At 45.9% G+C, this 25,854-nt stretch overlaps 37 non-coding genes across 37 annotated transcripts; all 37 read left to right on the top strand.

Moving 5' to 3' along the window:
• Window positions 1–9,006: 9,006 nt before the first annotated feature.
• Window positions 9,007–9,080, top strand: trnat-cgu (transfer RNA threonine (anticodon CGU)). The gene has a single exon. It is a non-coding gene; the product is annotated as a tRNA-Thr (tRNA).
• A 589-nt stretch (window positions 9,081–9,669) lies between these two features.
• Window positions 9,670–9,743, top strand: trnat-ugu (transfer RNA threonine (anticodon UGU)). The gene has a single exon. It is a non-coding gene; the product is annotated as a tRNA-Thr (tRNA).
• Window positions 9,744–9,922: 179 nt separating this feature from the next.
• trnar-ucu (transfer RNA arginine (anticodon UCU)) lies at window positions 9,923–10,012 on the top strand. The gene is given in 2 exon segments: window positions 9,923–9,959; window positions 9,977–10,012. It is a non-coding gene; the product is annotated as a tRNA-Arg (tRNA).
• Window positions 10,013–10,126: 114 nt separating this feature from the next.
• trnat-agu (transfer RNA threonine (anticodon AGU)) lies at window positions 10,127–10,200 on the top strand. The gene has a single exon. It is a non-coding gene; the product is annotated as a tRNA-Thr (tRNA).
• A 485-nt stretch (window positions 10,201–10,685) lies between these two features.
• trnat-cgu (transfer RNA threonine (anticodon CGU)) lies at window positions 10,686–10,759 on the top strand. The gene has a single exon. It is a non-coding gene; the product is annotated as a tRNA-Thr (tRNA).
• Window positions 10,760–11,348: 589 nt separating this feature from the next.
• Window positions 11,349–11,422, top strand: trnat-ugu (transfer RNA threonine (anticodon UGU)). Its single transcript has one exon. It is a non-coding gene; the product is annotated as a tRNA-Thr (tRNA).
• Window positions 11,423–11,601: 179 nt separating this feature from the next.
• On the top strand, window positions 11,602–11,691 carry trnar-ucu (transfer RNA arginine (anticodon UCU)). The gene is given in 2 exon segments: window positions 11,602–11,638; window positions 11,656–11,691. It is a non-coding gene; the product is annotated as a tRNA-Arg (tRNA).
• A 114-nt stretch (window positions 11,692–11,805) lies between these two features.
• On the top strand, window positions 11,806–11,879 carry trnat-agu (transfer RNA threonine (anticodon AGU)). Its single transcript has one exon. It is a non-coding gene; the product is annotated as a tRNA-Thr (tRNA).
• A 486-nt stretch (window positions 11,880–12,365) lies between these two features.
• Window positions 12,366–12,439, top strand: trnat-cgu (transfer RNA threonine (anticodon CGU)). The gene has a single exon. It is a non-coding gene; the product is annotated as a tRNA-Thr (tRNA).
• A 589-nt stretch (window positions 12,440–13,028) lies between these two features.
• On the top strand, window positions 13,029–13,102 carry trnat-ugu (transfer RNA threonine (anticodon UGU)). Its single transcript has one exon. It is a non-coding gene; the product is annotated as a tRNA-Thr (tRNA).
• Window positions 13,103–13,281: 179 nt separating this feature from the next.
• Window positions 13,282–13,371, top strand: trnar-ucu (transfer RNA arginine (anticodon UCU)). The gene is given in 2 exon segments: window positions 13,282–13,318; window positions 13,336–13,371. It is a non-coding gene; the product is annotated as a tRNA-Arg (tRNA).
• Window positions 13,372–13,485: 114 nt separating this feature from the next.
• On the top strand, window positions 13,486–13,559 carry trnat-agu (transfer RNA threonine (anticodon AGU)). The gene has a single exon. It is a non-coding gene; the product is annotated as a tRNA-Thr (tRNA).
• Window positions 13,560–14,045: 486 nt separating this feature from the next.
• On the top strand, window positions 14,046–14,119 carry trnat-cgu (transfer RNA threonine (anticodon CGU)). The gene has a single exon. It is a non-coding gene; the product is annotated as a tRNA-Thr (tRNA).
• A 589-nt stretch (window positions 14,120–14,708) lies between these two features.
• trnat-ugu (transfer RNA threonine (anticodon UGU)) lies at window positions 14,709–14,782 on the top strand. Its single transcript has one exon. It is a non-coding gene; the product is annotated as a tRNA-Thr (tRNA).
• Window positions 14,783–14,961: 179 nt separating this feature from the next.
• Window positions 14,962–15,051, top strand: trnar-ucu (transfer RNA arginine (anticodon UCU)). Its single transcript is given in 2 exon segments — window positions 14,962–14,998; window positions 15,016–15,051. It is a non-coding gene; the product is annotated as a tRNA-Arg (tRNA).
• A 114-nt stretch (window positions 15,052–15,165) lies between these two features.
• On the top strand, window positions 15,166–15,239 carry trnat-agu (transfer RNA threonine (anticodon AGU)). The gene has a single exon. It is a non-coding gene; the product is annotated as a tRNA-Thr (tRNA).
• Window positions 15,240–15,725: 486 nt separating this feature from the next.
• On the top strand, window positions 15,726–15,799 carry trnat-cgu (transfer RNA threonine (anticodon CGU)). The gene has a single exon. It is a non-coding gene; the product is annotated as a tRNA-Thr (tRNA).
• Window positions 15,800–16,388: 589 nt separating this feature from the next.
• trnat-ugu (transfer RNA threonine (anticodon UGU)) lies at window positions 16,389–16,462 on the top strand. Its single transcript has one exon. It is a non-coding gene; the product is annotated as a tRNA-Thr (tRNA).
• Window positions 16,463–16,641: 179 nt separating this feature from the next.
• On the top strand, window positions 16,642–16,731 carry trnar-ucu (transfer RNA arginine (anticodon UCU)). Its single transcript is given in 2 exon segments — window positions 16,642–16,678; window positions 16,696–16,731. It is a non-coding gene; the product is annotated as a tRNA-Arg (tRNA).
• A 114-nt stretch (window positions 16,732–16,845) lies between these two features.
• trnat-agu (transfer RNA threonine (anticodon AGU)) lies at window positions 16,846–16,919 on the top strand. Its single transcript has one exon. It is a non-coding gene; the product is annotated as a tRNA-Thr (tRNA).
• A 486-nt stretch (window positions 16,920–17,405) lies between these two features.
• Window positions 17,406–17,479, top strand: trnat-cgu (transfer RNA threonine (anticodon CGU)). The gene has a single exon. It is a non-coding gene; the product is annotated as a tRNA-Thr (tRNA).
• A 589-nt stretch (window positions 17,480–18,068) lies between these two features.
• On the top strand, window positions 18,069–18,142 carry trnat-ugu (transfer RNA threonine (anticodon UGU)). The gene has a single exon. It is a non-coding gene; the product is annotated as a tRNA-Thr (tRNA).
• A 179-nt stretch (window positions 18,143–18,321) lies between these two features.
• trnar-ucu (transfer RNA arginine (anticodon UCU)) lies at window positions 18,322–18,411 on the top strand. Its single transcript is given in 2 exon segments — window positions 18,322–18,358; window positions 18,376–18,411. It is a non-coding gene; the product is annotated as a tRNA-Arg (tRNA).
• A 114-nt stretch (window positions 18,412–18,525) lies between these two features.
• trnat-agu (transfer RNA threonine (anticodon AGU)) lies at window positions 18,526–18,599 on the top strand. Its single transcript has one exon. It is a non-coding gene; the product is annotated as a tRNA-Thr (tRNA).
• Window positions 18,600–19,085: 486 nt separating this feature from the next.
• Window positions 19,086–19,159, top strand: trnat-cgu (transfer RNA threonine (anticodon CGU)). The gene has a single exon. It is a non-coding gene; the product is annotated as a tRNA-Thr (tRNA).
• An 842-nt stretch (window positions 19,160–20,001) lies between these two features.
• Window positions 20,002–20,091, top strand: trnar-ucu (transfer RNA arginine (anticodon UCU)). Its single transcript is given in 2 exon segments — window positions 20,002–20,038; window positions 20,056–20,091. It is a non-coding gene; the product is annotated as a tRNA-Arg (tRNA).
• Window positions 20,092–20,205: 114 nt separating this feature from the next.
• Window positions 20,206–20,279, top strand: trnat-agu (transfer RNA threonine (anticodon AGU)). Its single transcript has one exon. It is a non-coding gene; the product is annotated as a tRNA-Thr (tRNA).
• A 485-nt stretch (window positions 20,280–20,764) lies between these two features.
• Window positions 20,765–20,838, top strand: trnat-cgu (transfer RNA threonine (anticodon CGU)). The gene has a single exon. It is a non-coding gene; the product is annotated as a tRNA-Thr (tRNA).
• Window positions 20,839–21,427: 589 nt separating this feature from the next.
• trnat-ugu (transfer RNA threonine (anticodon UGU)) lies at window positions 21,428–21,501 on the top strand. The gene has a single exon. It is a non-coding gene; the product is annotated as a tRNA-Thr (tRNA).
• Window positions 21,502–21,680: 179 nt separating this feature from the next.
• trnar-ucu (transfer RNA arginine (anticodon UCU)) lies at window positions 21,681–21,770 on the top strand. The gene is given in 2 exon segments: window positions 21,681–21,717; window positions 21,735–21,770. It is a non-coding gene; the product is annotated as a tRNA-Arg (tRNA).
• Window positions 21,771–22,443: 673 nt separating this feature from the next.
• On the top strand, window positions 22,444–22,517 carry trnat-cgu (transfer RNA threonine (anticodon CGU)). The gene has a single exon. It is a non-coding gene; the product is annotated as a tRNA-Thr (tRNA).
• Window positions 22,518–23,106: 589 nt separating this feature from the next.
• On the top strand, window positions 23,107–23,180 carry trnat-ugu (transfer RNA threonine (anticodon UGU)). Its single transcript has one exon. It is a non-coding gene; the product is annotated as a tRNA-Thr (tRNA).
• Window positions 23,181–23,556: 376 nt separating this feature from the next.
• trnat-agu (transfer RNA threonine (anticodon AGU)) lies at window positions 23,557–23,630 on the top strand. The gene has a single exon. It is a non-coding gene; the product is annotated as a tRNA-Thr (tRNA).
• Window positions 23,631–24,116: 486 nt separating this feature from the next.
• Window positions 24,117–24,190, top strand: trnat-cgu (transfer RNA threonine (anticodon CGU)). Its single transcript has one exon. It is a non-coding gene; the product is annotated as a tRNA-Thr (tRNA).
• A 589-nt stretch (window positions 24,191–24,779) lies between these two features.
• trnat-ugu (transfer RNA threonine (anticodon UGU)) lies at window positions 24,780–24,853 on the top strand. The gene has a single exon. It is a non-coding gene; the product is annotated as a tRNA-Thr (tRNA).
• A 179-nt stretch (window positions 24,854–25,032) lies between these two features.
• Window positions 25,033–25,122, top strand: trnar-ucu (transfer RNA arginine (anticodon UCU)). Its single transcript is given in 2 exon segments — window positions 25,033–25,069; window positions 25,087–25,122. It is a non-coding gene; the product is annotated as a tRNA-Arg (tRNA).
• A 114-nt stretch (window positions 25,123–25,236) lies between these two features.
• On the top strand, window positions 25,237–25,310 carry trnat-agu (transfer RNA threonine (anticodon AGU)). The gene has a single exon. It is a non-coding gene; the product is annotated as a tRNA-Thr (tRNA).
• The last annotated feature ends 544 nt before the right edge of the window (window positions 25,311–25,854 follow it).

Here is a 25,854-nt window from a genome sequence, read left to right as displayed (position 1 = left end):
AAAGAATTATTGTTAGAAATAGTTATCTACAAAGTGATAATAAAATAGAGTAAATAAAATAGACAGTTAAATAATAATATAAATTTAAAAAGTGTAAACGCATGAGACAATAAAAAACTAAATTCAAAAGGGTATGACACATAAAAAAAGAATAGAAAGTAGGGTGAAATGGTTAAAAAATAGTTAAATTCAGTAAAAGGAAAAGAAGAGATTGTAACCAAGTTACTATATAAAACTAAAAAGTTGATTTTTGGTGGTAATAATATAAATAAAGATATGGCAGCCACACCAGTGGAAATCATTGGATTAAAAAATCCACTGTGTAAAGCGCAAATAGACAAAATCTCAAAAAAATGGCAGAAGAGAACAAAAAATATGACGACAAAATGGCCAAAGGAAGGGACATTTGATGTGGCATTGTGTGAGGAAATGGAAACTCTGATAAAAAATTATAAAACTAAAAGCATCAATATGAAAAAAGAAAAAAGAGAAACAAAAAGGGAAAAAGAGAAAGAAATACTTGCGCTGTTTAAAAAAGAAGGTGAAGATATGTTGAAGAGTATAAAACAGGCTAGGAAAGTCCTGAAGGAGGCAGAGAAAGATAACATGAGAAAAGAAAAGAAATATGCAGACCCCCCTCCTTATCTGCCTTTAGCAAGAGAATTCCCAATACTCAAGGGAACCATGGAGGTAACAGGAGAACTAGAGTTAGAAGGGCAGTTAGAGATGGATGATAGAGAGGAACCAGCTGTAAAAACACAGAGGCAAACCAGACAGGAAAGTGCAGAAGGTTTGCAACTTGACTGTTACAGACAAGCACGTACCGCGTTAGAAAAAATGAAAGCAAGTCAGGAAGATAAAACCTGGTTTGAGGAAGGATTAGAAAGAAAGCGGAGGGAAGATAGAGATATTGTAGCACAAGTACAAGCTTTGGAAGAAGAAATGGAAGAGAAAATTAGAGAATCAGGGAAGAAGATCAGAGAGGTAAATAAGTTGGAGAGAGGAAAGAGTAAGTTGTTCTACGGTAGTGAGGATGAGAATCAGGCAGAGGAGTTATTTGATAACAGTAAATGGGAACAGGGCAGAGGTAAAGGGACACTTAGACCACTGGCCGCACAGCTCCCAATTTTAATCAAGGGTGAGCAGGGACAGTATGTCCCCTGGGCTTCACAGGACCTCGAGGGGCTTGTCACTCGTCTTCCTGATATTCATGAGGGTGCAGGGAAATTCATTAAAGTGTTTGAAGAGGAAACAATGGGAAAGCTATTGGCAGTGGGAGATGTTAAAGCTCTGCTGGCTAAAATTATTGGAGGGACAAAGATGGATGAAATTCTTCTTACAACGACTCTAAACAGAGCAGTGAACTCTCACAATATGGATGGGATTGTTTTTGATGCATTCCGCCCAGCAGTATGGCAGGCATTGCGCGCGGAGTATCCGATCAGACTGAATCCTAAATCACTGAAGGGAGAAGGAATTGGAGATTTAGAGAATCCAACCACTTATGTCCAAAAAGAGCTGAAAAGGTGGAAACAAGAAACTGAGGGGGATCCCGAGGGAGACCCATTAATGTCAACATTGTTTAGACAAGCTGTGATTGATGCTATGCCGCCAGCGGTAAAAAGCAAGCTGGAGGATGTGGTCGGTTTAACTTCTAAAACACACAAAGAGTTTTGTGACCATGTGTCTCATGCAGTGGAACAACAAAGAAAAAATGAACTAAAACTCAAAAGTCAAGAGAAAGAGTTACAACGTAAACTAACTCAATTACAGCTTGAAGAACTCACAAAGAAGAATAAGAAAAATATTCAAGCTTCAGTAACAAATGCAACAGCAGAACAAATGACTCTAATACCTCCAGTAATTGCTCCACAACCTACTATTCAGTCAAGCCCACTTACAGCAGTCCCTCCAAATGAACACTTGAACTCTGTGCCCATAATAAATGTTTATACTCAACAGCCAGGACAAATGGGATGGAGAAAAAACCCCATACAGCAAAGAGGCAGAGGCAGAGGCAGAGGCAGAGACAGGCCTCCACCATTGTGCTGGGGCTGTGGACAGCCCGGACACATCAAAGCTGACTGTCCAAATCAGCAATGGCCACAGCAACCTCAGGGTAGAAGGGAGATGAGCTGGCAACAGCCTACTCAGGGTCCAGTGCAGGGCCCAGTAAACCCTTGGGGAGGTCCCAATCCAGGCTATTAGGGGTGCCCAGAGAATCCTAAAGGGGAGAGTCAGCTTCCAATTTTATCGACAAAAGCTGATCAAGAGCCTATTATGCAGATTAAAATAGAGGGAGATACATTTCCATTTTTGGTAGATACGGGGGCAAATTTAACGTGCATTAATTTGAAATATGCTTCACATCTCCCCTTGTCTGGAAAATTTGCAAAGACAATAGGATTCTCGGGAAAAATGCAATTGATTCCCATAACAGCTCCAGTGTGTCTACAAACAAAAGATCAAAGTATAACAATGCCCATTCTGGTATCAAATCAAACTCCTATTAATTTGTTAGGAAGAGATGCATTATGTAAATTAGGACTACAAATTTGGTGTTCTCCAGAAGGTATATATATTGATTCAATAGGAACAGAAAAACAAATGATGGTTGCAGAGCCAAAAGCAAATGTTTTTTGGATAGGACAGATAGAACAAGATGTGAGACAGACAGTCAATAAATGGGGAAAGTTTATTGAAGCACAGATACCTGAAGCACAGCTATCAAAGTCAGAATTTCATTGCACAATGATGTATGATCAAGAAAGAGATGAAAATATAGAACAGAAATGGCAAAAAGAAACAAAAGGACAGCAGATTGAGATAGTCTCCCAGTACATCATCATAGGTAAGGAGGGAGCAGCTTTAAACATACCAGAAAGTGAATTTGTCAAAAAATGGTTCAATGTAAATAACTCTGTCCCGCATATTGCAGTATATGTAGGAAGAAATTGGAAAGCAAAAGATTTAGGACCAATGATGAAAAGGGCAGAACAAAGCAAATGGGAATCAACAGAAAACCCATTGATTTTTCATTCAGCTGACAAAAATTACATCAAAATTCTGTGTGCAACCAGTTTGCTGGGAATTCCACAGGAAGTAGTTATCAGCCAAAAGAAAGTAACACAGATGACTACAGCATCTGATTTAATTAACACAAATGAGACTGAATTATTTAAGGAAATGGAGTGTCAGGTACCATCTGAACTATGGTCTCAACATGACACAGATATTGGATTAATAAAATCAGCAAATCCAGTAAGAGTTCAACTTAAGCCAAATGCACGTCTGCCTAGAAAAGCACAATATCCTTTAAGGGCAGATGCGGAAGCAGGAATAAAGGACACAATTGAAGGCTTAGTGAAGGCAGGGGTATTGATAGAAACTACTAGTTACTGTAACACTCCAATTATGCCTGTAATCAAATCAGACAAAACCAGATGGCGACTTGTTCATGATTTACGAACAATAAATGAAATAACGGAAGATATGCCAGCTGAGGTACCAAACCCACACACTTTACTGACAAATGTCCCTCCTGATGCCAAATACTTTACTGTAATTGATCTTTGCTCTGCCTACTTCAGTGTACCGCTTGCAGAAGAGAGTAAATATTTGTTTGCATTCACACATGCAAATAAGCAATATACATATTCTAGACTTCCTCAGGGATATAAACATTCACCACATATATTCAACAAGATTCTGAAGGCTGATTTAGAAGACCTTGTAATAGATGGTACACTATTACAATACATGGATGATTTAATTATCTGTTCTACCTCACTAGAACAATGTCACAAAGACTCAATTAAGGTGTTGACAAAATTAGCAGAAGGAGGACACAAGGTGTCTAAAAACAAATTGCAGTATTGCCAGCCTCAAGTGGAATACTTGGGAAGATTAATTGCATTTGGTACACGAGCTATAGCTCCAGCTCAGTTAGAAGGTATAAGTAAAACACCGTTACCTCAGACAGTAGGACAAATGATGACGTTTCTAGGAATGACAGGCTTTAGTGCCGATTGGATAGAGGACTATGCAGTAAAGACAGGGCCTTTGAGAGAAATGATGAAACAAGCAGGATTACAACATTTAAGAAATCCATTAAAATGGAACACAGATGCCTTACTAGCATTTGAAGCAATAAAAAAAGAATTACAACAGGCCCCTGCCCTGGGAATGGCAGAATATGATAAAATGTTTCATCTATATGTGGCAAATAGAGTTGATGGTTATGCATCAGCTGTATTAATGCAAGAGACCTGTAGTGGAAGGAAAAAACAGCCTATAGCATACTACAGCACAAAGTTAGACAATGTAGCCCAGGGATACCCACCATGTTACCAACAGGGTTTAGCTGCAGTGTATTATGCTTATGAAAAAGCATCCACAATAACTATGGGGTATCCAGTAACAATATATACCCATCACAAAGTTGTGGAATTAATAGAACAAGGGAAATTTGTTCTGACACAAGCTCGAATTCTAGCCTATTCCTCATTAATCACATATCCAGATGTTACCATTAAAAGATGCCATACAGTTAATCCAGCTGAATTAATTCCTTTGGCTTTCGAAGGAGAACCTCATGAGTGTGTGAATGAGTCCTTGGCATTTACTAGATTACGACCAGATCTAGAATCAACACCCATTACTGAAGCAGAAGTAACTTACTTTGTAGATGGTTCTAGCTTTAGGGATCACGAAGGAAATCATACAGGATATTCAGTAGTGAAGAAAAACAAAAAAGAATTTGAATCTGTGATATCACAACATTGTGTACAGCCCTGCTCGGCTCAATTAGCAGAATTAAAAGCTCTCACAACTGCATGTCAGTTAGCAAAAGGACAAACTGCTAACATTTTTACAGATTCAGCGTATGCTCATGGTGTATGTCATCTATTCGGAGCAGTGTGGAAACAAAGAGGTTTCAAAAAGAGTGATGGGACTCCCATCCAACATAGTGAACAAATAGGGCAATTGATTTCTGCTATGATGCTACCAAAACGACTAGCAATAATCAAATGTCAAGCACACAAGAAGGGAAATGACTATGTCATCAAAGGAAATAATGCAGCAGATCTAGAAGCTAAAAAAGCTTCAGGGTGTCAGGTAGCAGTATTAGCACCTGTTGTACTTATCGAGCCTCATCCTCAATTGGATGACATTATTCGAATACAACAACAAGCAGGCCCATATGAACAATCAATGTGGCATCAAAGGGGAGCTAAAAAAGACTCACAGGAGATCTGGCGTACACATGAAGGACACATTGTTGCACCTACTTCACTGTTGAATATTCTTATTACAGATGCACATGGTTTTGACCATTGTGCAAGGGGAGAAGTAGTAAGAAAAATTAAACAGCAAGGATATTGGTCTCCTTATTTATATGCAATGGTGGATGAATTTTTGTCCACATGTGAAGTATGTGCTAAATACAATGTGAGAAAAGGCATAGTGACACCAATAGGCCATATTCCAACACCTGAAGGCCCCTTTAAACATCTTGTATGCGATTATGTGGATATGATAAAGCGTGTACAAGGCAAAAGATACATGCTTGTTATCATAGACAGGTTTAGCAGATGGGTGGAGGCGGTACCATCCGCGGATTTAGGAGCAGGAACAGTAATTAAATTTCTAACGAGAGAGGTAATTCCTAGATTTGGAATTCCATCAGAAATAAGTTCAGATAATGGGTCGGCATTCATTCAAAAAACTGTGAAACAAGTGTTGCAACAATTAAGAATAAAACAGAGACTAGGATGCGTTTATAGACCTCAGTCACAAGGGATAGTGGAGAGAGTTAATGGAGTGATCAAGGCCAAAATAAACAAAATATGTGAAAGTACTAAACTTAATTGGATTGATGCATTACCGCTCGCACTAATGAGCTATCGCATGCAAACTAACAGGAACACGCACTTAACACCGCATGAAATGCTTACGGGTCGACCCATGCCTGTGCCATATTGTAGAGGTCCCTATAAAGGACCGCCTCTAGAACAATTACAAATGGAACTTCGCTCTTATATGAAGAAACTAACTGCCATACATAAAGCTATCTATTTACAGGAAAAAAGAAAAGAGCCCAGTGAGGAATCGGAGACGGCCTGTCCAGTTGTTCCAGGGGATCAAGTTTATCTGAGGGTATTCCGGAGAAAATGGAATGAGCCCAGGAGAGAAGGACCCTACACAGTGGTGAGAGCTACTCCTACAGCAGTCCAAGTGGAGGGAAGCACAACCTGGTATCATCTAAACCACTGTACTAGAGTTCCCACAGGAAAGGCAGAAAGAAAGGAAAGCAGACAACCACACAATGAAGGAGAGAGCAATGAGGAAGAATCAGAGACACATGATGAAGTGCAAACTGACGAGAGCTCTTTCCTCCTGTCAGACAAACTGGAGAGGACAGAGAATAAGTCTGACAACATGTCTGAAGACCATCCTATGCCTAATGCATCTCATAATGCAGACTCAAACTCAACCGATAGAAAGCAACCGGACTTCCCTTCAATTGACTTTACAACCTTTGAACAAAAGTGACAATGTGATCAACTCAACAGAACCAACGATAATCAAAAATCGTAGAGACATTGATTATGATGTTCAAGGTGATGAAGACGTAAGTCAAATTGATGCATTATGGGATACAGCCCAAAACAATGAATGGTATAAATGGGCAGCCTTTACAGCTAAAGAAACAGGAAAAGAAAATTGCTTGCTGTGCTCCAAATCTCCATTAAACAAAGTAGTAGCCATACCAAATCCATATGACTACCGAAAATGTGCCCAATTTGGGAGAAACTTTTGTCATTTAACAGATTTTACCAGGCCATATTGTATTGCTGAATGCCTTGGATTTTTAGGAAATCCTAAATTAACAGATTATTTCTTTAGACCACTCTGGGGATCCTGGTGTCAGTATTCAGATATAGGTCAAAATATAAAAATTGAAAAACAAAAAGTAGAGATTCCAAAATGGTATAGCATAGATTATAAACAAGAATATGAGTGTTTCCATAAACCAAAAGGAACCCAAGATGTGGGTAAATTCAAAGGAAGATGTGCTATTATTTGGTATATAGATAAGAAAAATTCTTGGAAATCAGGAGTTCCTTCTAGAGCTCCAGAACTTTTAGCATTCGGAACAACTAAAGGAAGTAAGATAGCACCTGAAAAATGTGAAAATCAAACTATAGCCTTACCTCCAATAGAAATTTATGAAGATCAATCATTAATAATAGCAGATTTCTTTTGGATCTGTGGAGGGGAAATATTATTGCCGTCTTTACCAGTTGGATGGAAAGGTATATGTGTAAGAGTACGGTTACTTCAAGAAGTTAGCATGGCACAATGGGGAACAGAACAGAGCACAAACAAGGAAGACAATAGAACTAAAAGAGGATACGAGCCAGACCCCAATGTATATTTAGACTCAATTGGACAACCAAGAGGAATTCCTAATAAATTCAAGGCAAGAAGTGAAATAAAAGGAGGTTTTGAGTCAATCCTGGTTTGGATCACACCAAACAAAAATACAGAGTGGATTAATTATATCTATTATAATCAACAAAGATTCATTAATTATACTGATGAGGCCTTAACCTTATTAGGCGACCAAGTGCATGCAACAAGTAGAATGACATGGCAAAACAGACAGGCTCTTAATTGGCTCTTGGCAGACAAGGGAGGAGTTTGTGTTATGTTTGGAGATCAATGTTGTACATTCATCCCAAATAACACCGCCCCTGGAGGAGCTTTCAGTGAAGTTATGACAAAAATTAAAAAATTAAGAAATGAAATTACAACAAATGCCGGAAGAGACCAACACATTTGGGATTGGATTGATGTGAAATTTGGAGCATGGGGAGCATGGTTTGTTAAACTAGGAATGTTTTTAGGAGTTGCCATATTAATAGGAGGATTATTATTTTGCTGTGTATTACCTTTATTCAGATCATTAATCATCAATGCTACTGTTAAGCAAATGGGAGTGATAAAAGTCCCAAATAAGCAACAAAGGATCATTGAAAAGAGTCTGGAGGAATATTATGAAGGATGGCTAAACAAACGGAACTTAAATGAGCAAACTTTTGACGATAGTTCTATTGACTCTGAGGATGTTGAAGATGTCTAAGGGTGAACCATACCCTGGATATAAGTGCCAGTTGAACTTTGGCCCAGGGAGGCTCTCTACGATACATAAGGTATCTGAGCTGAAGATCAACTTTTATAATCTTGTGATATTCAATTATTGATGTAATGTATGTATTTTATGTCTTTTATACATAACTGTGATAACCACAGGCAAGTGCTGAACCAATTACACGCTCACGCTTTTAACATTGTGTACTATTAAAGAAGGAATTAGGGAGACTGGATCTTTTACTCGCTCCTAGTCAAAAAAGGAGAGAGATGTTTGGTCCAGTAATCCCTCAGAGTGGAATTTCATAATCTAGTCACTGGTGATAATACAATGTGACTTATTTAGTCACTAGGTAGTGTAACTAATATGACTGGATTATGGAGTAGCACTCTGGATAAGAATAATCAAATGTGAGACTTATTAAGTCTCAAAGGGGAGAATATGTGGAAGATTTTTATTAGTAAAGTTTCAATTAATCAAGTATATAATCAATGTGAATCTAGCCATTTTTGTTGCTAGTTGTTTTTCCATTATAATCCTATAGGAAATGGATAGAAAGGAATATGCTTACGTGCAGGAATGTACAGGGCTAATGAATAACATATGGTTAGACATACATTAAGGACCTCCCCTCCCTAGGGACTTAGGTAAAGTGTAATCTAAAGGAAAAGTTTTACCATGTGGAACCGCCCTGTATAGGGTATATAATGAGATGCAACCTAGCATTCGAGAGATCTCCTTGCAAGGGGGCTCGACTTTGTTTTGCTTGAAATAAAGTCTTTTCTTCTGAGAGAAAAATCCCTGACTGAGTTTGATTCTTCTGAGAACCGGCAAAAGACACCACACTTGGCGCCGTGGCTTAGTTGGTTAAAGCGTCTGTCTCGTAAACAGGAGATCCTGGGTTCAAATCCCAGCGGTGCCTTTAGCGTCCCCTGTGTGCCTCAAGCATGTGCTTTTCTGAGATCGGACTGCAAACAGGGATAGCAAAGGCAGCAGGCGATTGCACTTCCAAACCAGATCCTGATAATGCTGACGCTCTTTTGAACAGGTCAACACTTGCTGACAGGCTCTGTGGTACAATAGATAGCAAACTGGACTTCTAGACGGCCAGATGAGGCCATTCAAAGGTTAATTAATGGCACTTGGCCAACAAACCCAGAGGCTAGCTGGCCACCCCGAATCAGTTGTCAAAAACACTCTTTTAGGCTGTGCAGAGCCTGGCCGTTGGCCTCTTATCTGGATGCTTTAATCCTCTAAGTGCCCCTCCCTGAGAGAGTGTGTTTAGGTTGGCGCCGTGGCTTAGTTGGTTAAAGCTTGTGTAGTAAATAGGACATACTGAATTCAAATCTCAGCACTGTCTTTGCTGGTTATCAAACACCACCTTGGGTTGTATGGTTTTGCTTTGCGCAATCATGCGGTACAGAAGAGCGTCAGAGCAACATGCGATTTCAGTTGCCAACCACCCCTCAGCTGCTGCCGAACAATTCTGACCCAAGTCAACAATGCAGCAGGGCGCCGTGGCTTAGCTGGTCAAAGCGCTTGTCTTGTAAACAGGAGATCCTGGGTTCGATTCCCAGCGGTGCCTTTTAACAGGTGGCTCTGCTCTGTGGGTTCTTTCTGGGAAAGGAAGCCCTTACAGATACTCCGCTTTTCCAACCACATACCAATTGCAGAGAGGCCCACATATCTTGTCCTTCCCGCTCCCCAAATACCTGAACTCAATTCAACGCACTGGAACAGCCAGGAAAAAAAAACTCCACACGTGGCTCTGTGGCGCAATGGATAGCGCATTGGACTTCTAGACTGCCAGATGAGGCCATTCAAAGGTTGTGGGTTCGAGTCCCACCAGAGTCGTTGCTTTTGGCTTTCTGTTAATGGCGCTTGGCCAACAAACACATATGCTCTCTGGCCACCCCTCCGGACTTATAAAACTCTAAATCTCACTTTCTTGGCAGGTACATGCAAGTTGGCGCCGTGGCTTAGTTGGTTAATGCGCCTGTCTAGTAAACAGGAGATCCTGGGTTCGAATCCCGGAGGTGCCTTTGCTGGTGATCAAGTGCGCCTTGGGCTGTGAGGTTTTGCTCTCTGTAAAAAAAGGGGTGCAGAGGAGGGCCAGAGCAGCATGAAATTTAATTTGCGAACCACCCCTCAGATGCTGCCAAACAATACTGGCTAGCGTCATCTCAGCGATGCAGCATGGCTCAGCTGGTCAAAGAGCTTGCCTTGCAAACAGGTGATCCTTGGTTTAGGACTGCTGCAAGCCTGGAAGGGGCTGCTGCACGTGGCGCAGAATGTAGCGCATTGGGCTATTAGTCTCCGGTGTGAGGCCATTTAAAGTTTGTGGGTTTGAGTCAAAACAGATTGGTGACTTCTTGCCTTTCGTTTATCATTAAATTGCACGCTTATGCCCTCTGGCAACAGAAAGTTGTGAAAAATCTCATAAGCTGACCAGCACGTGGACCTTTGTCCTCACCGCTGGATGTTTTGATCAACTTACTCACCCTCCCAGAGCTGTAGGGCTCTGCTTGGCGCCGTGGCTTAGTTGGTTAAAGCGTCTGTCTCGTAAACAGGAGATCCTGGGTTCAAATCCCAGCGGTGCCTTTAGCGTCCCCTGTGTGCCTCAAGCATGTGCTTTTCTGAGATCGGACTGCAAACAGGGATAGCAAAGGCAGCAGGCGATTGCACTTCCAAACCAGATCCTGATAATGCTGACGCTCTTTTGAACAGGTCAACACTTGCTGACAGGCTCTGTGGTACAATAGATAGCAAACTGGACTTCTAGACGGCCAGATGAGGCCATTCAAAGGTTAATTAATGGCACTTGGCCAACAAACCCAGAGGCTAGCTGGCCACCCCGAATCAGTTGTCAAAAACACTCTTTTAGGCTGTGCAGAGCCTGGCCGTTGGCCTCTTATCTGGATGCTTTAATCCTCTAAGTGCCCCTCCCTGAGAGAGTGTGTTTAGGTTGGCGCCGTGGCTTAGTTGGTTAAAGCTTGTGTAGTAAATAGGACTTACTGAATTCAAATCTCAGCACTGTCTTTGCTGGTTATCAAACACCACCTTGGGTTGTATGGTTTTGCTTTGCGCAATCATGCGGTACAGAAGAGCGTCAGAGCAACATGCGATTTCAGTTGCCAACAACCCCTCAGCTGCTGCCGAACAATTCTGACCCAAGTCAACAATGCAGCAGGGCGCCGTGGCTTAGCTGGGCAAAGCGCTTGTCTTGTAAACAGGAGATCCTGGGTTCGATTCCCAGCGGTGCCTTTTAACAGGTGGCTCTGCTCTGTGGGTTCTTTCTGGGAAAGGAAGCCCTTACAGATACTCCGCTTTTCCAACCACATACCAATTGCATAGAGGCCCACATATCTTGTCCTTCCCGCTCCCCAAATACCTGAACTCAATTCAACGCACTGGAACAGCCAGGAAAAAAAAACTCCACACGTGGCTCTGTGGCGCAATGGATAGCGCATTGGACTTCTAGACTGCAAGATGAGGCCATTCAAAGGTTGTGGGTTCGAGTCCCACCAGAGTCGTTGCTTTTGGCTTTCTGTTAATGGCGCTTGGCCAACAAACACATATGCTCTCTGGCCATCCCTCCGGACTTATAAAACTCTAAATCTCACTTTCTTGGCAGGTACATGCAAGTTGGCGCCGTGGCTTAGTTGGTTAAAGCGCCTGTCTAGTAAACAGGAGATCCTGGGTTCGAATCCCAGCGGTGCCTTTGATGGTGATCAAGTGACGCCTTGGGCTGTGAGGTTTTGCTCTCCGTAAAAAAGGGGGTGCAGAGGAGGGCCAGAGCAGCATGCAATTTAATTTGCGAACCACCCATCAGATGCTGCCGAACAATACTGGCCAGCGTCATCTCAGCGATGCAGCATGGCTCAGCTGGTCAAAGAGCTTGCCTTGCAAACAGGTGATACTTGGTTTAGGACTGCTGCAAGCCTGGAAGGGGCTGCTGCACGTGGCGCAGAATGTAGCGCATTGGGCTATTAGTCTCCGGTGTGAGGCCATTTAAAGTTTGTGGGTTTGAGTCAAAACAGATTGGTGACTTCTTGCCTTTCGTTTATCATTAAATTGCACGCTTATGCCCTCTGGCAACAGAAAGTTGTGAAAAATCTCATAAGCTGACCAGCACGTGGACCTTTGTCCTCACCGCTGGATGTTTTGATCAACTTACTCACCCTCCCAGAGCTGTAGGGCTCTGCTTGGCGCCGTGGCTTAGTTGGTTAAAGCGTCTGTCTCGTAAACAGGAGATCCTGGGTTCAAATCCCAGCGGTGCCTTTAGCGTCCCCTGTGTGCCTCAAGCATGTGCTTTTCTGAGATCGGACTGCAAACAGGGATAGCAAAGGCAGCAGGCGATTGCACTTCCAAACCAGATCCTGATAATGCTGACGCTCTTTTGAACAGGTCAACACTTGCTGACAGGCTCTGTGGTACAATAGATAGCAAACTGGACTTCTAGACGGCCAGATGAGGCCATTCAAAGGTTAATTAATGGCACTTGGCCAACAAACCCAGAGGCTAGCTGGCCACCCCGAATCAGTTGTCAAAAACACTCTTTTAGGCTGTGCAGAGCCTGGCCGTTGGCCTCTTATCTGGATGCTTTAATCCTCTAAGTGCCCCTCCCTGAGAGAGTGTGTTTAGGTTGGCGCCGTGGCTTAGTTGGTTAAAGCTTGTGTAGTAAATAGGACTTACTGAATTCAAATCTCAGCACTGTCTTTGCTGGTTATCAAACACCACCTTGGGTTGTATGGTTTTGCTTTGCGCAATCATGCGGTACAGAAGAGCGTCAGAGCAACATGCGATTTCAGTTGCCAACAACCCCTCAGCTGCTGCCGAACAATTCTGACCCAAGTCAACAATGCAGCAGGGCGCCGTGGCTTAGCTGGTCAAAGCGCTTGTCTTGTAAACAGGAGATCCTGGGTTCGATTCCCAGCGGTGCCTTTTAACAGGTGGCTCTGCTCTGTGGGTTCTTTCTGGGAAAGGAAGCCCTTACAGATACTCCGCTTTTCCAACCACATACCAATTGCATAGAGGCCCACATATCTTGTCCTTCCCGCTCCCCAAATACCTGAACTCAATTCAACGCACTGGAACAGCCAGGAAAAAAAAACTCCACACGTGGCTCTGTGGCGCAATGGATAGCGCATTGGACTTCTAGACTGCAAGATGAGGCCATTCAAAGGTTGTGGGTTCGAGTCCCACCAGAGTCGTTGCTTTTGGCTTTCTGTTAATGGCGCTTGGCCAACAAACACATATGCTCTCTGGCCATCCCTCCGGACTTATAAAACTCTAAATCTCACTTTCTTGGCAGGTACATGCAAGTTGGCGCCGTGGCTTAGTTGGTTAAAGCGCCTGTCTAGTAAACAGGAGATCCTGGGTTCGAATCCCAGCGGTGCCTTTGATGGTGATCAAGTGACGCCTTGGGCTGTGAGGTTTTGCTCTCCGTAAAAAAGGGGGTGCAGAGGAGGGCCAGAGCAGCATGCAATTTAATTTGCGAACCACCCATCAGATGCTGCCGAACAATACTGGCCAGCGTCATCTCAGCGATGCAGCATGGCTCAGCTGGTCAAAGAGCTTGCCTTGCAAACAGGTGATACTTGGTTTAGGACTGCTGCAAGCCTGGAAGGAGCTGCTGCACGTGGCGCAGAGTGTAGCGCATTGGGCTATTAGTCTCCGGTGTGAGGCCATTTAAAGTTTGTGGGTTTGAGTCAAAACAGATTGGTGACTTCTTGCCTTTCGTTTATCATTAAATTGCACGCTTATGCCCTCTGGCAACAGAAAGTTGTGAAAAATCTCATAAGCTGACCAGCACGTGGACCTTTGTCCTCACCGCTGGATGTTTTGATCAACTTACTCACCCTCCCAGAGCTGTAGGGCTCTGCTTGGCGCTGTGGCTTAGTTGGTTAAAGCGTCTGTCTCGTAAACAGGAGATCCTGGGTTCAAATCCCAGCGGTACCTTTAGCGTCCCCTGTGTGCCTCAAGCATGTGCTTTTCTGAGATCGGACTGCAAACAGGGATAGCAAAGGCAGCAGGCGATTGCACTTCCAAACCAGATCCTGATAATGCTGACGCTCTTTTGAACAGGTCAACACTTGCTGACAGGCTCTGTGGTACAATAGATAGCAAACTGGACTTCTAGACGGCCAGATGAGGCCATTCAAAGGTTAATTAATGGCACTTGGCCAACAAACCCAGAGGCTAGCTGGCCACCCCGAATCAGTTGTCAAAAACACTCTTTTAGGCTGTGCAGAGCCTGGCCGTTGGCCTCTTATCTGGATGCTTTAATCCTCTAAGTGCCCCTCCCTGAGAGAGTGTGTGCAGGTTGGCGCCGTGGCTTAGTTGGTTAAAGCTTGTGTAGTAAATAGGACATACTGAATTCAAATCTCAGCACTGTCTTTGCTGGTTATCAAACACCACCTTGGGTTGTATGGTTTTGCTTTGCGCAATCATGAGGTACAGAGGAGCGTCAGAGCAACATGCGATTTCAGTTGCCAACCACCCCTCAGCTGCTGCCGAACAATTCTGACCCAAGTCAACAATGCAGCAGGGCGCCGTGGCTTAGCTGGTCAAAGCGCTTGTCTTGTAAACAGGAGATCCTGGGTTCGATTCCCAGCGGTGCCTTTTAACAGGTGGCTCTGCTCTGTGGGTTCTTTCTGGGAAAGGAAGCCCTTACAGATACTCCGCTTTTCCAACCACATACCAATTGCATAGAGGCCCACATATCTTGTCCTTCCCGCTCCCCAAATACCTGAACTCAATTCAACGCACTGGAACAGCCAGGAAAAAAAAACTTCACACGTGGCTCTGTGGCGCAATGGATAGCGCATTGGACTTCTAGACTGCAAGATGAGGCCATTCAAAGGTTGTGGGTTCGAGTCCCACCAGAGTCGTTGCTTTTGGCTTTCTGTTAATGGCGCTTGGCCAACAAACACATATGCTCTCTGGCCACCCCTCCGGACTTATAAAACTCTAAATCTCACTTTCTTGGCAGGTACATGCAAGTTGGCGCCGTGGCTTAGTTGGTTAAAGCGCCTGTCTAGTAAACAGGAGATCCTGGGTTCGAATCCCAGCGGTGCCTTTGATGGTGATCAAGTGACGCCTTGGGCTGTGAGGTTTTGCTCTCCGTAAAAAAGGGGGTGCAGAGGAGGGCCAGAGCAGCATGCAATTTAATTTGCGAACCACCCCTCAGATGCTGCCGAACAATACTGGCCAGCGTCATCTCAGCGATGCAGCATGGCTCAGCTGGTCAAAGAGCTTGCCTTGCAAACAGGTGATACTTGGTTTAGGACTGCTGCAAGCCTGGAAGGGGCTGCTGCACGTGGCGCAGAGTGTAGCGCATTGGGCTATTAGTCTCCGGTGTGAGGCCATTTAAAGTTTGTGGGTTTGAGTCAAAACAGATTGGTGACTTCTTGCCTTTCGTTTATCATTAAATTGCACGCTTATGCCCTCTGGCAACAGAAAGTTGTGAAAAATCTCATAAGCTGACCAGCACGTGGACCTTTGTCCTCACCGCTGGATGTTTTGATCAACTTACTCACCCTCCCAGAGCTGTAGGGCTCTGCTTGGCGCTGTGGCTTAGTTGGTTAAAGCGTCTGTCTCGTAAACAGGAGATCCTGGGTTCAAATCCCAGCGGTACCTTTAGCGTCCCCTGTGTGCCTCAAGCATGTGCTTTTCTGAGATCGGACTGCAAACAGGGATAGCAAAGGCAGCAGGCGATTGCACTTCCAAACCAGATCCTGATAATGCTGACGCTCTTTTGAACAGGTCAACACTTGCTGACAGGCTCTGTGGTACAATAGATAGCAAACTGGACTTCTAGACGGCCAGATGAGGCCATTCAAAGGTTAATTAATGGCACTTGGCCAACAAACCCAGAGGCTAGCTGGCCACCCCGAATCAGTTGTCAAAAACACTCTTTTAGGCTGTGCAGAGCCTGGCCGTTGGCCTCTTATCTGGATGCTTTAATCCTCTAAGTGCCCCTCCCTGAGAGAGTGTGTGCAGGTTGGCGCCGTGGCTTAGTTGGTTAAAGCTTGTGTAGTAAATAGGACATACTGAATTCAAATCTCAGCACTGTCTTTGCTGGTTATCAAACACCACCTTGGGTTGTATGGTTTTGCTTTGCGCAATCATGAGGTACAGAGGAGCGTCAGAGCAACATGCGATTTCAGTTGCCAACCACCCCTCAGCTGCTGCCGAACAATTCTGACCCAAGTCAACAATGCAGCAGGGCGCCGTGGCTTAGCTGGTCAAAGCGCTTGTCTTGTAAACAGGAGATCCTGGGTTCGATTCCCAGCGGTGCCTTTTAACAGGTGGCTCTGCTCTGTGGGTTCTTTCTGGGAAAGGAAGCCCTTACAGATACTCCGCTTTTCCAACCACATACCAATTGCATAGAGGCCCACATATCTTGTCCTTCCCGCTCCCCAAATACCTGAACTCAATTCAACGCACTGGAACAGCCAGGAAAAAAAAACTTCACACGTGGCTCTGTGGCGCAATGGATAGCGCATTGGACTTCTAGACTGCAAGATGAGGCCATTCAAAGGTTGTGGGTTCGAGTCCCACCAGAGTCGTTGCTTTTGGCTTTCTGTTAATGGCGCTTGGCCAACAAACACATATGCTCTCTGGCCACCCCTCCGGACTTATAAAACTCTAAATCTCACTTTCTTGGCAGGTACATGCAAGTTGGCGCCGTGGCTTAGTTGGTTAAAGCGCCTGTCTAGTAAACAGGAGATCCTGGGTTCGAATCCCAGCGGTGCCTTTGATGGTGATCAAGTGACGCCTTGGGCTGTGAGGTTTTGCTCTCCGTAAAAAAGGGGGTGCAGAGGAGGGCCAGAGCAGCATGCAATTTAATTTGCGAACCACCCCTCAGATGCTGCCGAACAATACTGGCCAGCGTCATCTCAGCGATGCAGCATGGCTCAGCTGGTCAAAGAGCTTGCCTTGCAAACAGGTGATACTTGGTTTAGGACTGCTGCAAGCCTGGAAGGGGCTGCTGCACGTGGCGCAGAGTGTAGCGCATTGGGCTATTAGTCTCCGGTGTGAGGCCATTTAAAGTTTGTGGGTTTGAGTCAAAACAGATTGGTGACTTCTTGCCTTTCGTTTATCATTAAATTGCACGCTTATGCCCTCTGGCAACAGAAAGTTGTGAAAAATCTCATAAGCTGACCAGCACGTGGACCTTTGTCCTCACCGCTGGATGTTTTGATCAACTTACTCACCCTCCCAGAGCTGTAGGGCTCTGCTTGGCGCTGTGGCTTAGTTGGTTAAAGCGTCTGTCTCGTAAACAGGAGATCCTGGGTTCAAATCCCAGCGGTACCTTTAGCGTCCCCTGTGTGCCTCAAGCATGTGCTTTTCTGAGATCGGACTGCAAACAGGGATAGCAAAGGCAGCAGGCGATTGCACTTCCAAACCAGATCCTGATAATGCTGACGCTCTTTTGAACAGGTCAACACTTGCTGACAGGCTCTGTGGTACAATAGATAGCAAACTGGACTTCTAGACGGCCAGATGAGGCCATTCAAAGGTTAATTAATGGCACTTGGCCAACAAACCCAGAGGCTAGCTGGCCACCCCGAATCAGTTGTCAAAAACACTCTTTTAGGCTGTGCAGAGCCTGGCCGTTGGCCTCTTATCTGGATGCTTTAATCCTCTAAGTGCCCCTCCCTGAGAGAGTGTGTTTAGGTTGGCGCCGTGGCTTAGTTGGTTAAAGCTTGTGTAGTAAATAGGACTTACTGAATTCAAATCTCAGCACTGTCTTTGCTGGTTATCAAACACCACCTTGGGTTGTATGGTTTTGCTTTGCGCAATCATGCGGTACAGAAGAGCGTCAGAGCAACATGCGATTTCAGTTGCCAACCACCCCTCAGCTGCTGCCGAACAATTCTGACCCAAGTCAACAATGCAGCAGGGCGCCGTGGCTTAGCTGGTCAAAGCGCTTGTCTTGTAAACAGGAGATCCTGGGTTCGATTCCCAGCGGTGCCTTTTAACAGGTGGCTCTGCTCTGTGGGTTCTTTCTGGGAAAGGAAGCCCTTACAGATACTCCGCTTTTCCAACCACATACCAATTGCATAGAGGCCCACATATCTTGTCCTTCCCGCTCCCCAAATACCTGAACTCAATTCAACGCACTGGAACAGCCAGGAAAAAAAATCTCCACACGTGGCTCTGTGGCGCAATGGATAGCGCATTGGACTTCTAGACTGCAAGATGAGGCCATTCAAAGGTTGTGGGTTCGAGTCCCACCAGAGTCGTTGCTTTTGGCTTTCTGTTAATGGCGCTTGGCCAACAAACACATATGCTCTCTGGCCACCCCTCCGGACTTATAAAACTCTAAATCTCACTTTCTTGGCAGGTACATGCAAGTTGGCGCCGTGGCTTAGTTGGTTAAAGCGCCTGTCTAGTAAACAGGAGATCCTGGGTTCGAATCCCAGCGGTGCCTTTGATGGTGATCAAGTGACGCCTTGGGCTGTGAGGTTTTGCTCTCCGTAAAAAAGGGGGTGCAGAGGAGGGCCAGAGCAGCATGCAATTTAATTTGCAAACCACCCCTCAGATGCTGCCGAACAATACTGGCCAGCGTCATCTCAGCGATGCAGCATGGCTCAGCTGGTCAAAGAGCTTACCTTGCAAACAGGTGATACTTGGTTTAGGACTGCTGCAAGCCTGGAAGGAGCTGCTGCACGTGGCGCAGAGTGTAGCGCATTGGGCTATTAGTCTCCGGTGTGAGGCCATTTAAAGTTTGTGGGTTTGAGTCAAAACAGATTGGTGACTTCTTGCCTTTCGTTTATCATTAAATTGCACGCTTATGCCCTCTGGCAACAGAAAGTTGTGAAAAATCTCATAAGCTGACCAGCACGTGGACCTTTGTCCTCACCGCTGGATGTTTTGATCAACTTACTCACCCTCCCAGAGCTGTAGGGCTCTGCTTGGCGCTGTGGCTTAGTTGGTTAAAGCGTCTGTCTCGTAAACAGGAGATCCTGGGTTCAAATCCCAGCGGTACCTTTAGCGTCCCCTGTGTGCCTCAAGCATGTGCTTTTCTGAGATCGGACTGCAAACAGGGATAGCAAAGGCAGCAGGCGATTGCACTTCCAAACCAGATCCTGATAATGCTGACGCTCTTTTGAACAGGTCAACACTTGCTGACAGGCTCTGTGGTACAATAGATAGCAAACTGGACTTCTAGACGGCCAGATGAGGCCATTCAAAGGTTAATTAATGGCACTTGGCCAACAAACCCAGAGGCTAGCTGGCCACCCCGAATCAGTTGTCAAAAACACTCTTTTAGGCTGTGCAGAGCCTGGCCGTTGGCCTCTTATCTGGATGCTTTAATCCTCTAAGTGCCCCTCCCTGAGAGAGTGTGTGCAGGTTGGCGCCGTGGCTTAGTTGGTTAAAGCTTGTGTAGTAAATAGGACATACTGAATTCAAATCTCAGCACTGTCTTTGCTGGTTATCAAACACCACCTTGGGTTGTATGGTTTTGCTTTGCGCAATCATGAGGTACAGAGGAGCGTCAGAGCAACATGCGATTTCATTTGCCAACCACCCCTCAGCTGCTGCCGAACAATTCTGACCCAAGTCAACAATGCAGAAGGGCGCCGTGGCTTAGCTGGTCAAAGTGCTTGTCTTTTAAACAGGAGATCCTGGGTTCGATTCCCAGCGGTGCCTTTTAACAGGTGGCTCTGCTCTGTGGGTTCTTTCTGGGAAAGGAAGCCCTTACAGATACTCCGCTTTTCCAACCACATACCAATTGCAGAGAGGCCCACATATCTTGTCCTTCCCGCTCCCCAAATACCTGAACTCAATTCAACGCACTGGAACAGCCAGGAAAAAAAAACTCCACACGTGGCTCTGTGGCGCAATGGATAGCGCATTGGACTTCTAGACTGCCAGATGAGGCCATTCAAAGGTTGTGGGTTCGAGTCCCACCAGAGTCGTTGCTTTTGGCTTTCTGTTAATGGCGCTTGGCCAACAAACACATATGCTCTCTGGCCACCCCTCCGGACTTATAAAACTCTAAATCTCACTTTCTTGGCAGGTACATGCAAGTTGGCGCCGTGGCTTAGTTGGTTAATGCGCCTGTCTAGTAAACAGGAGATCCTGGGTTCGAATCCCGGAGGTGCCTTTGCTGGTGATCAAGTGCGCCTTGGGCTGTGAGGTTTTGCTCTCTGTAAAAAAAGGGGTGCAGAGGAGGGCCAGAGCAGCATGAAATTTAATTTGCGAACCACCCCTCAGATGCTGCCAAACAATACTGGCTAGCGTCATCTCAGCGATGCAGCATGGCTCAGCTGGTCAAAGAGCTTGCCTTGCAAACAGGTGATCCTTGGTTTAGGACTGCTGCAAGCCTGGAAGGGGCTGCTGCACGTGGCGCAGAATGTAGCGCATTGGGCTATTAGTCTCCGGTGTGAGGCCATTTAAAGTTTGTGGGTTTGAGTCAAAACAGATTGGTGACTTCTTGCCTTTCGTTTATCATTAAATTGCACGCTTATGCCCTCTGGCAACAGAAAGTTGTGAAAAATCTCATAAGCTGACCAGCACGTGGACCTTTGTCCTCACCGCTGGATGTTTTGATCAACTTACTCACCCTCCCAGAGCTGTAGGGCTCTGCTTGGCGCCGTGGCTTAGTTGGTTAAAGCGTCTGTCTCGTAAACAGGAGATCCTGGGTTCAAATCCCAGCGGTGCCTTTAGCGTCCCCTGTGTGCCTCAAGCATGTGCTTTTCTGAGATCGGACTGCAAACAGGGATAGCAAAGGCAGCAGGCGATTGCACTTCCAAACCAGATCCTGATAATGCTGACGCTCTTTTGAACAGGTCAACACTTGCTGACAGGCTCTGTGGTACAAAAGATAGCAAACTGGACTTCTAGACGGCCAGATGAGGCCATTCAAAGGTTAATTAATGGCACTTGGCCAACAAACCCAGAGGCTAGCTGGCCACCCCGAATCAGTTGTCAAAAACACTCTTTTAGGCTGTGCAGAGCCTGGCCGTTGGCCTCTTATCTGGATGCTTTAATCCTCTAAGTGCCCCTCCCTGAGAGAGTGTGTTTAGGTTGGCGCCGTGGCTTAGTTGGTTAAAGCTTGTGTAGTAAATAGGACTTACTGAATTCAAATCTCAGCACTGTCTTTGCTGGTTATCAAACACCACCTTGGGTTGTATGGTTTTGCTTTGCGCAATCATGCGGTACAGAAGAGCGTCAGAGCAACATGCGATTTCAGTTGCCAACCACCCCTCAGCTGCTGCCGAACAATTCTGACCCAAGTCAACAATGCAGCAGGGCGCCGTGGCTTAGCTGGTCAAAGCGCTTGTCTTGTAAACAGGAGATCCTGGGTTCGATTCCCAGCGGTGCCTTTTAACAGGTGGCTCTGCTCTGTGGGTTCTTTCTGGGAAAGGAAGCCCTTACAGATACTCCGCTTTTCCAACCACATACCAATTGCATAGAGGCCCACATATCTTGTCCTTCCCGCTCCCCAAATACCTGAACTCAATTCAACGCACTGGAACAGCCAGGAAAAAAAAACTCCACACGTGGCTCTGTGGCGCAATGGATAGCGCATTGGACTTCTAGACTGCAAGATGAGGCCATTCATAGGTTGTGGGTTCGAGTCCCACCAGAGTCGTTGCTTTTGGCTTTCTGTTAATGGCGCTTGGCCAACAAACACATATGCTCTCTGGCCACCCCTCCGGACTTATAAAACTCTAAATCTCACTTTCTTGGCAGGTACATGCAAGTTGGCGCCGTGGATTAGTTGGTTAATGCGCCTGTCTAGTAAACAGGAGATCCTGGGTTCGAATCCCGGAGGTGCCTTTGCTGGTGATCAAGTGCGCCTTGGGCTGTGAGGTTTTGCTCTCTGTAAAAAAAGGGGTGCAGAGGAGGGCCAGAGCAGCATGAAATTTAATTTGCGAACCACCCCTCAGATGCTGCCAAACAATACTGGCTAGCGTCATCTCAGCGATGCAGCATGGCTCAGCTGGTCAAAGAGCTTGCCTTGCAAACAGGTGATCCTTGGTTTAGGACTGCTGCAAGCCTGGAAGGGGCTGCTGCACGTGGCGCAGAATGTAGCGCATTGGGCTATTAGTCTCCGGTGTGAGGCCATTTAAAGTTTGTGGGTTTGAGTCAAAACAGATTGGTGACTTCTTGCCTTTCGTTTATCATTAAATTGCACGCTTATGCCCTCTGGCAACAGAAAGTTGTGAAAAATCTCATAAGCTGACCAGCATGTGGACCTTTGTCCTCACCGCTGGATGTTTTGATCAACTTACTCACCCTCACAGAGCTGTAGGGCTCTGCTTGGCGCCGTGGCTTAGTTGGTTAAAGCGTCTGTCTCGTAAACAGGAGATCCTGGGTTCAAATCCCAGCGGTGCCTTTAGCGTCCCCTGTGTGCCTCAAGAATGTGCTTTTCTGAGATCGGACTGCAAACAGGGATAGCAAAGGCAGCAGGCGATTGCACTTCCAAACCAGATCCTGATAATGCTGACGCTCTTTTGAACAGGTCAACACTTGCTGATAGGCTCTGTGGTACAATAGATAGCAACCTGGACTTCTAGACGGCCAGATGAGGCCATTCAAAGGTTAATTAATGGCACTTGGCCAACAAACCCAGAGGCTAGCTGGCCACCCCGAATCAGTTGTCAAAAACACTCTTTTAGGCTGTGCAGAGCCTGGCCGTTGGCCTCTTATTTGGATGCTTTAATCCTCTAAGTGCCCCTCCCTGAGAGAGTGTGTGCAGGTTGGCGCCGTGGCTTAGTTGGTTAAAGCTTGTGTAGTAAATAGGACATACTGAATTCAAATCTCAGCACTGTCTTTGCTGGTTATCAAACACCACCTTGGGTTGTATGGTTTTGCTTTGCGCAATCATGCGGTACAGAAGAGCGTCAGAGCAACATGCGATTTCATTTGCCAACCACCCCTCAGCTGCTGCCGAACAATTCTGACCCAAGTCAACAATGCAGCAGGGCGCCGTGGCTTAGCTGGTCAAAGCGCTTGTCTTGTAAACAGGAGATCCTGGGTTCGATTCCCAGCAGTGCCTTTTAACAGGTGGCTCTGCTCTGTGGGTTCTTTCTGGGAAAGTAAGCCCTTACAGATACTCCGCTTTTCCAACCACATACCAATTGCAGAGAGGCCCACATATCTTGTCCTTCCCGCTCCTCAAATACATGAACTCAATTCAACACACTGGAACAGCCAGGAAAAAAAAAACTCCACATGTGGCGCAATGGATAGCGCATTGGACTTCTAGACTGCCAGATGAGGCCATTCAAAGGTTGTGGGTTCGAGTCCCACCAGAGTCGTTGCTTTTGGCTTTCTGTTAATGGCGCTTGGCCAACAAACACATATGCTCTCTGGCCACCCCTCCGGACTTATAAAACTCTAAATCTCACTTTCTTGGCAGGTACACGCAAGTTGGCGCCGTTGCTTAGTTGGTTAAAGCGCCTGTCTAGTAAACAGGAGATCCTGGGTTCGAATCCCAGCGGTGCCTTTGCTGGTGATCAAGTGACGCCTTGGGCTGTGAGGTTTTGCTCTCTGTAAAAAAAGGGGTGCAGAGGAGGGCCAGAGCAGCATGCAATTTAATTTGCGAACCACCCCTCAGATGCTGCCGAACAATACTGGCCAGCGTCATCTCAGCGATGCAGCATGGCTCAGCTGGTCAAAGAGCTTGCCTTGCAAACAGGTGATCCTTGGTTTAGGACTGCTGCAAGCCTGGAAGGAGCTGCTGCACGTGGCGCAGAGTGTAGCGCATTGGGCTATTAGTCTCCGGTGTGAGGCCATTTAAAGTTTGTGGGTTTGAGTCAAAACAGATTGGTGACTTCTTGCCTTTCGTTTATCATTAAATTGCACGCTTATGCCCTCTGGCAACAGAAAGTTGTGAAAAATCTCATAAGCTGACCAGCACGTGGACCTTTGTCCTCACCGCTGGATGTTTTGATCAACTTACTCACCCTCCCAGAGCTGTAGGGCTCTGCTTGGCGCTGTGGCTTAGTTGGTTAAAGCGTCTGTCTCGTAAACAGGAGATCCTGGGTTCAAATCCCAGCGGTACCTTTAGCGTCCCCTGTGTGCCTCAAGCATGTGCTTTTCTGAGATCGGACTGCAAACAGGGATAGCAAAGGCAGCAGGCGATTGCACTTCCAAACCAGATCCTGATAATGCTGACGCTCTTTTGAACAGGTCAACACTTGCTGACAGGCTCTGTGGTACAATAGATAGCAAACTGGACTTCTAGACGGCCAGATGAGGCCATTCAAAGGTTAATTAATGGCACTTGGCCAACAAACCCAGAGGCTAGCTGGCCACCCCGAATCAGTTGTCAAAAACACTCTTTTAGGCTGTGCAGAGCCTGGCCGTTGGCCTCTTATCTGGATGCTTTAATCCTCTAAGTGCCCCTCCCTGAGAGAGTGTGTTTAGGTTGGCGCCGTGGCTTAGTTGGTTAAAGCTTGTGTAGTAAATAGGACATACTGAATTCAAATCTCAGCACTGTCTTTGCTGGTTATCAAACACCACCTTGGGTTGTATGGTTTTGCTTTGCGCAATCATGCGGTACAGAAGAGCGTCAGAGCAACATGCGATTTCAGTTGCCAACCACCCCTCAGCTGCTGCCGAACAATTCTGACCCAAGTCAACAATGCAGCAGGGCGCCGTGGCTTAGCTGGTCAAAGCGCTTGTCTTGTAAACAGGAGATCCTGGGTTCGATTCCCAGCGGTGCCTTTTAACAGGTGGCTCTGCTCTGTGGGTTCTTTCTGGGAAAGGAAGCCCTTACAGATACTCCGCTTTTCCAACCACATACCAATTGCAGAGAGGCCCACATATCTTGTCCTTCCTGCTCCCCAAATACCTGAACTCAATTCAACGCACTGGAACAGCCAAGAAAAAAAAACTCCACATGTGGCTCTGTGGCGCAATGGATAGCGCATTGGACTTCTAGACTGCAAGATGAGGCCATTCAAAGGTTGTGGGTTCGAGTCCCACCAGAGTCGTTGCTTTTGGCTTTCTGTTAATGGCGCTTGGCCAACAAACACATATGCTCTCTGGCCACCCCTCCGGACTTATAAAACTCTAAATCTCACTTTCTTGGCAGGTACATGCAAGTTGGCGCCGTGGCTTAGTTGGTTAAAGCGCCTGTCTAGTAAACAGGAGATCCTGGGTTCGAATCCCGGCGGTGCCTTTGCTGGTGATCAAGTGACGCCTTGGGCTGTGATGTTTTGCTCTCTGTAAAAAAAGGGGTGCAGAGGAGGGCCAGAGCAGCATGCAATTTAATTTGCGAACCACCCCTCAGATGCTGCCGAACAATACTGGCCAGCGTCATCTCAGCGATGCAGCATGGCTCAGCTGGTCAAAGAGCTTGCCTTGCAAACAGGTGATCCTTGGTTTAGGACTGCTGCAAGCCTGGAAGGAGCTGCTGCACGTGGCGCAGAGTGTAGCGCATTGGGCTATTAGTCTCCGGTGTGAGGCCATTTAAAGTTTGTGGGTTTGAGTCAAAACAGATTGGTGACTTCTTGCCTTTCGTTTATCATTAAATTGCACGCTTATGCCCTCTGGCAACAGAAAGTTGTGAAAAATCTCATAAGCTGACCAGCACGTGGACCTTTGTCCTCACCGCTGGATGTTTTGATCAACTTACTCACCCTCCCAGAGCTGTAGGGCTCTGCTTGGCGCTGTGGCTTAGTTGGTTAAAGCGTCTGTCTCGTAAACAGGAGATCCTGGGTTCA

Source organism: Carassius gibelio, chromosome A16 (assembly GCF_023724105.1).
Source record: "Carassius gibelio isolate Cgi1373 ecotype wild population from Czech Republic chromosome A16, carGib1.2-hapl.c, whole genome shotgun sequence".
In the NCBI taxonomy this organism is placed as follows: Eukaryota; Metazoa; Chordata; class Actinopteri; order Cypriniformes; family Cyprinidae; genus Carassius; species Carassius gibelio.
The sequence above is the reverse complement of the archived record's forward strand: the minus strand, read 5'-3'. Positions and strand labels throughout refer to the sequence as shown.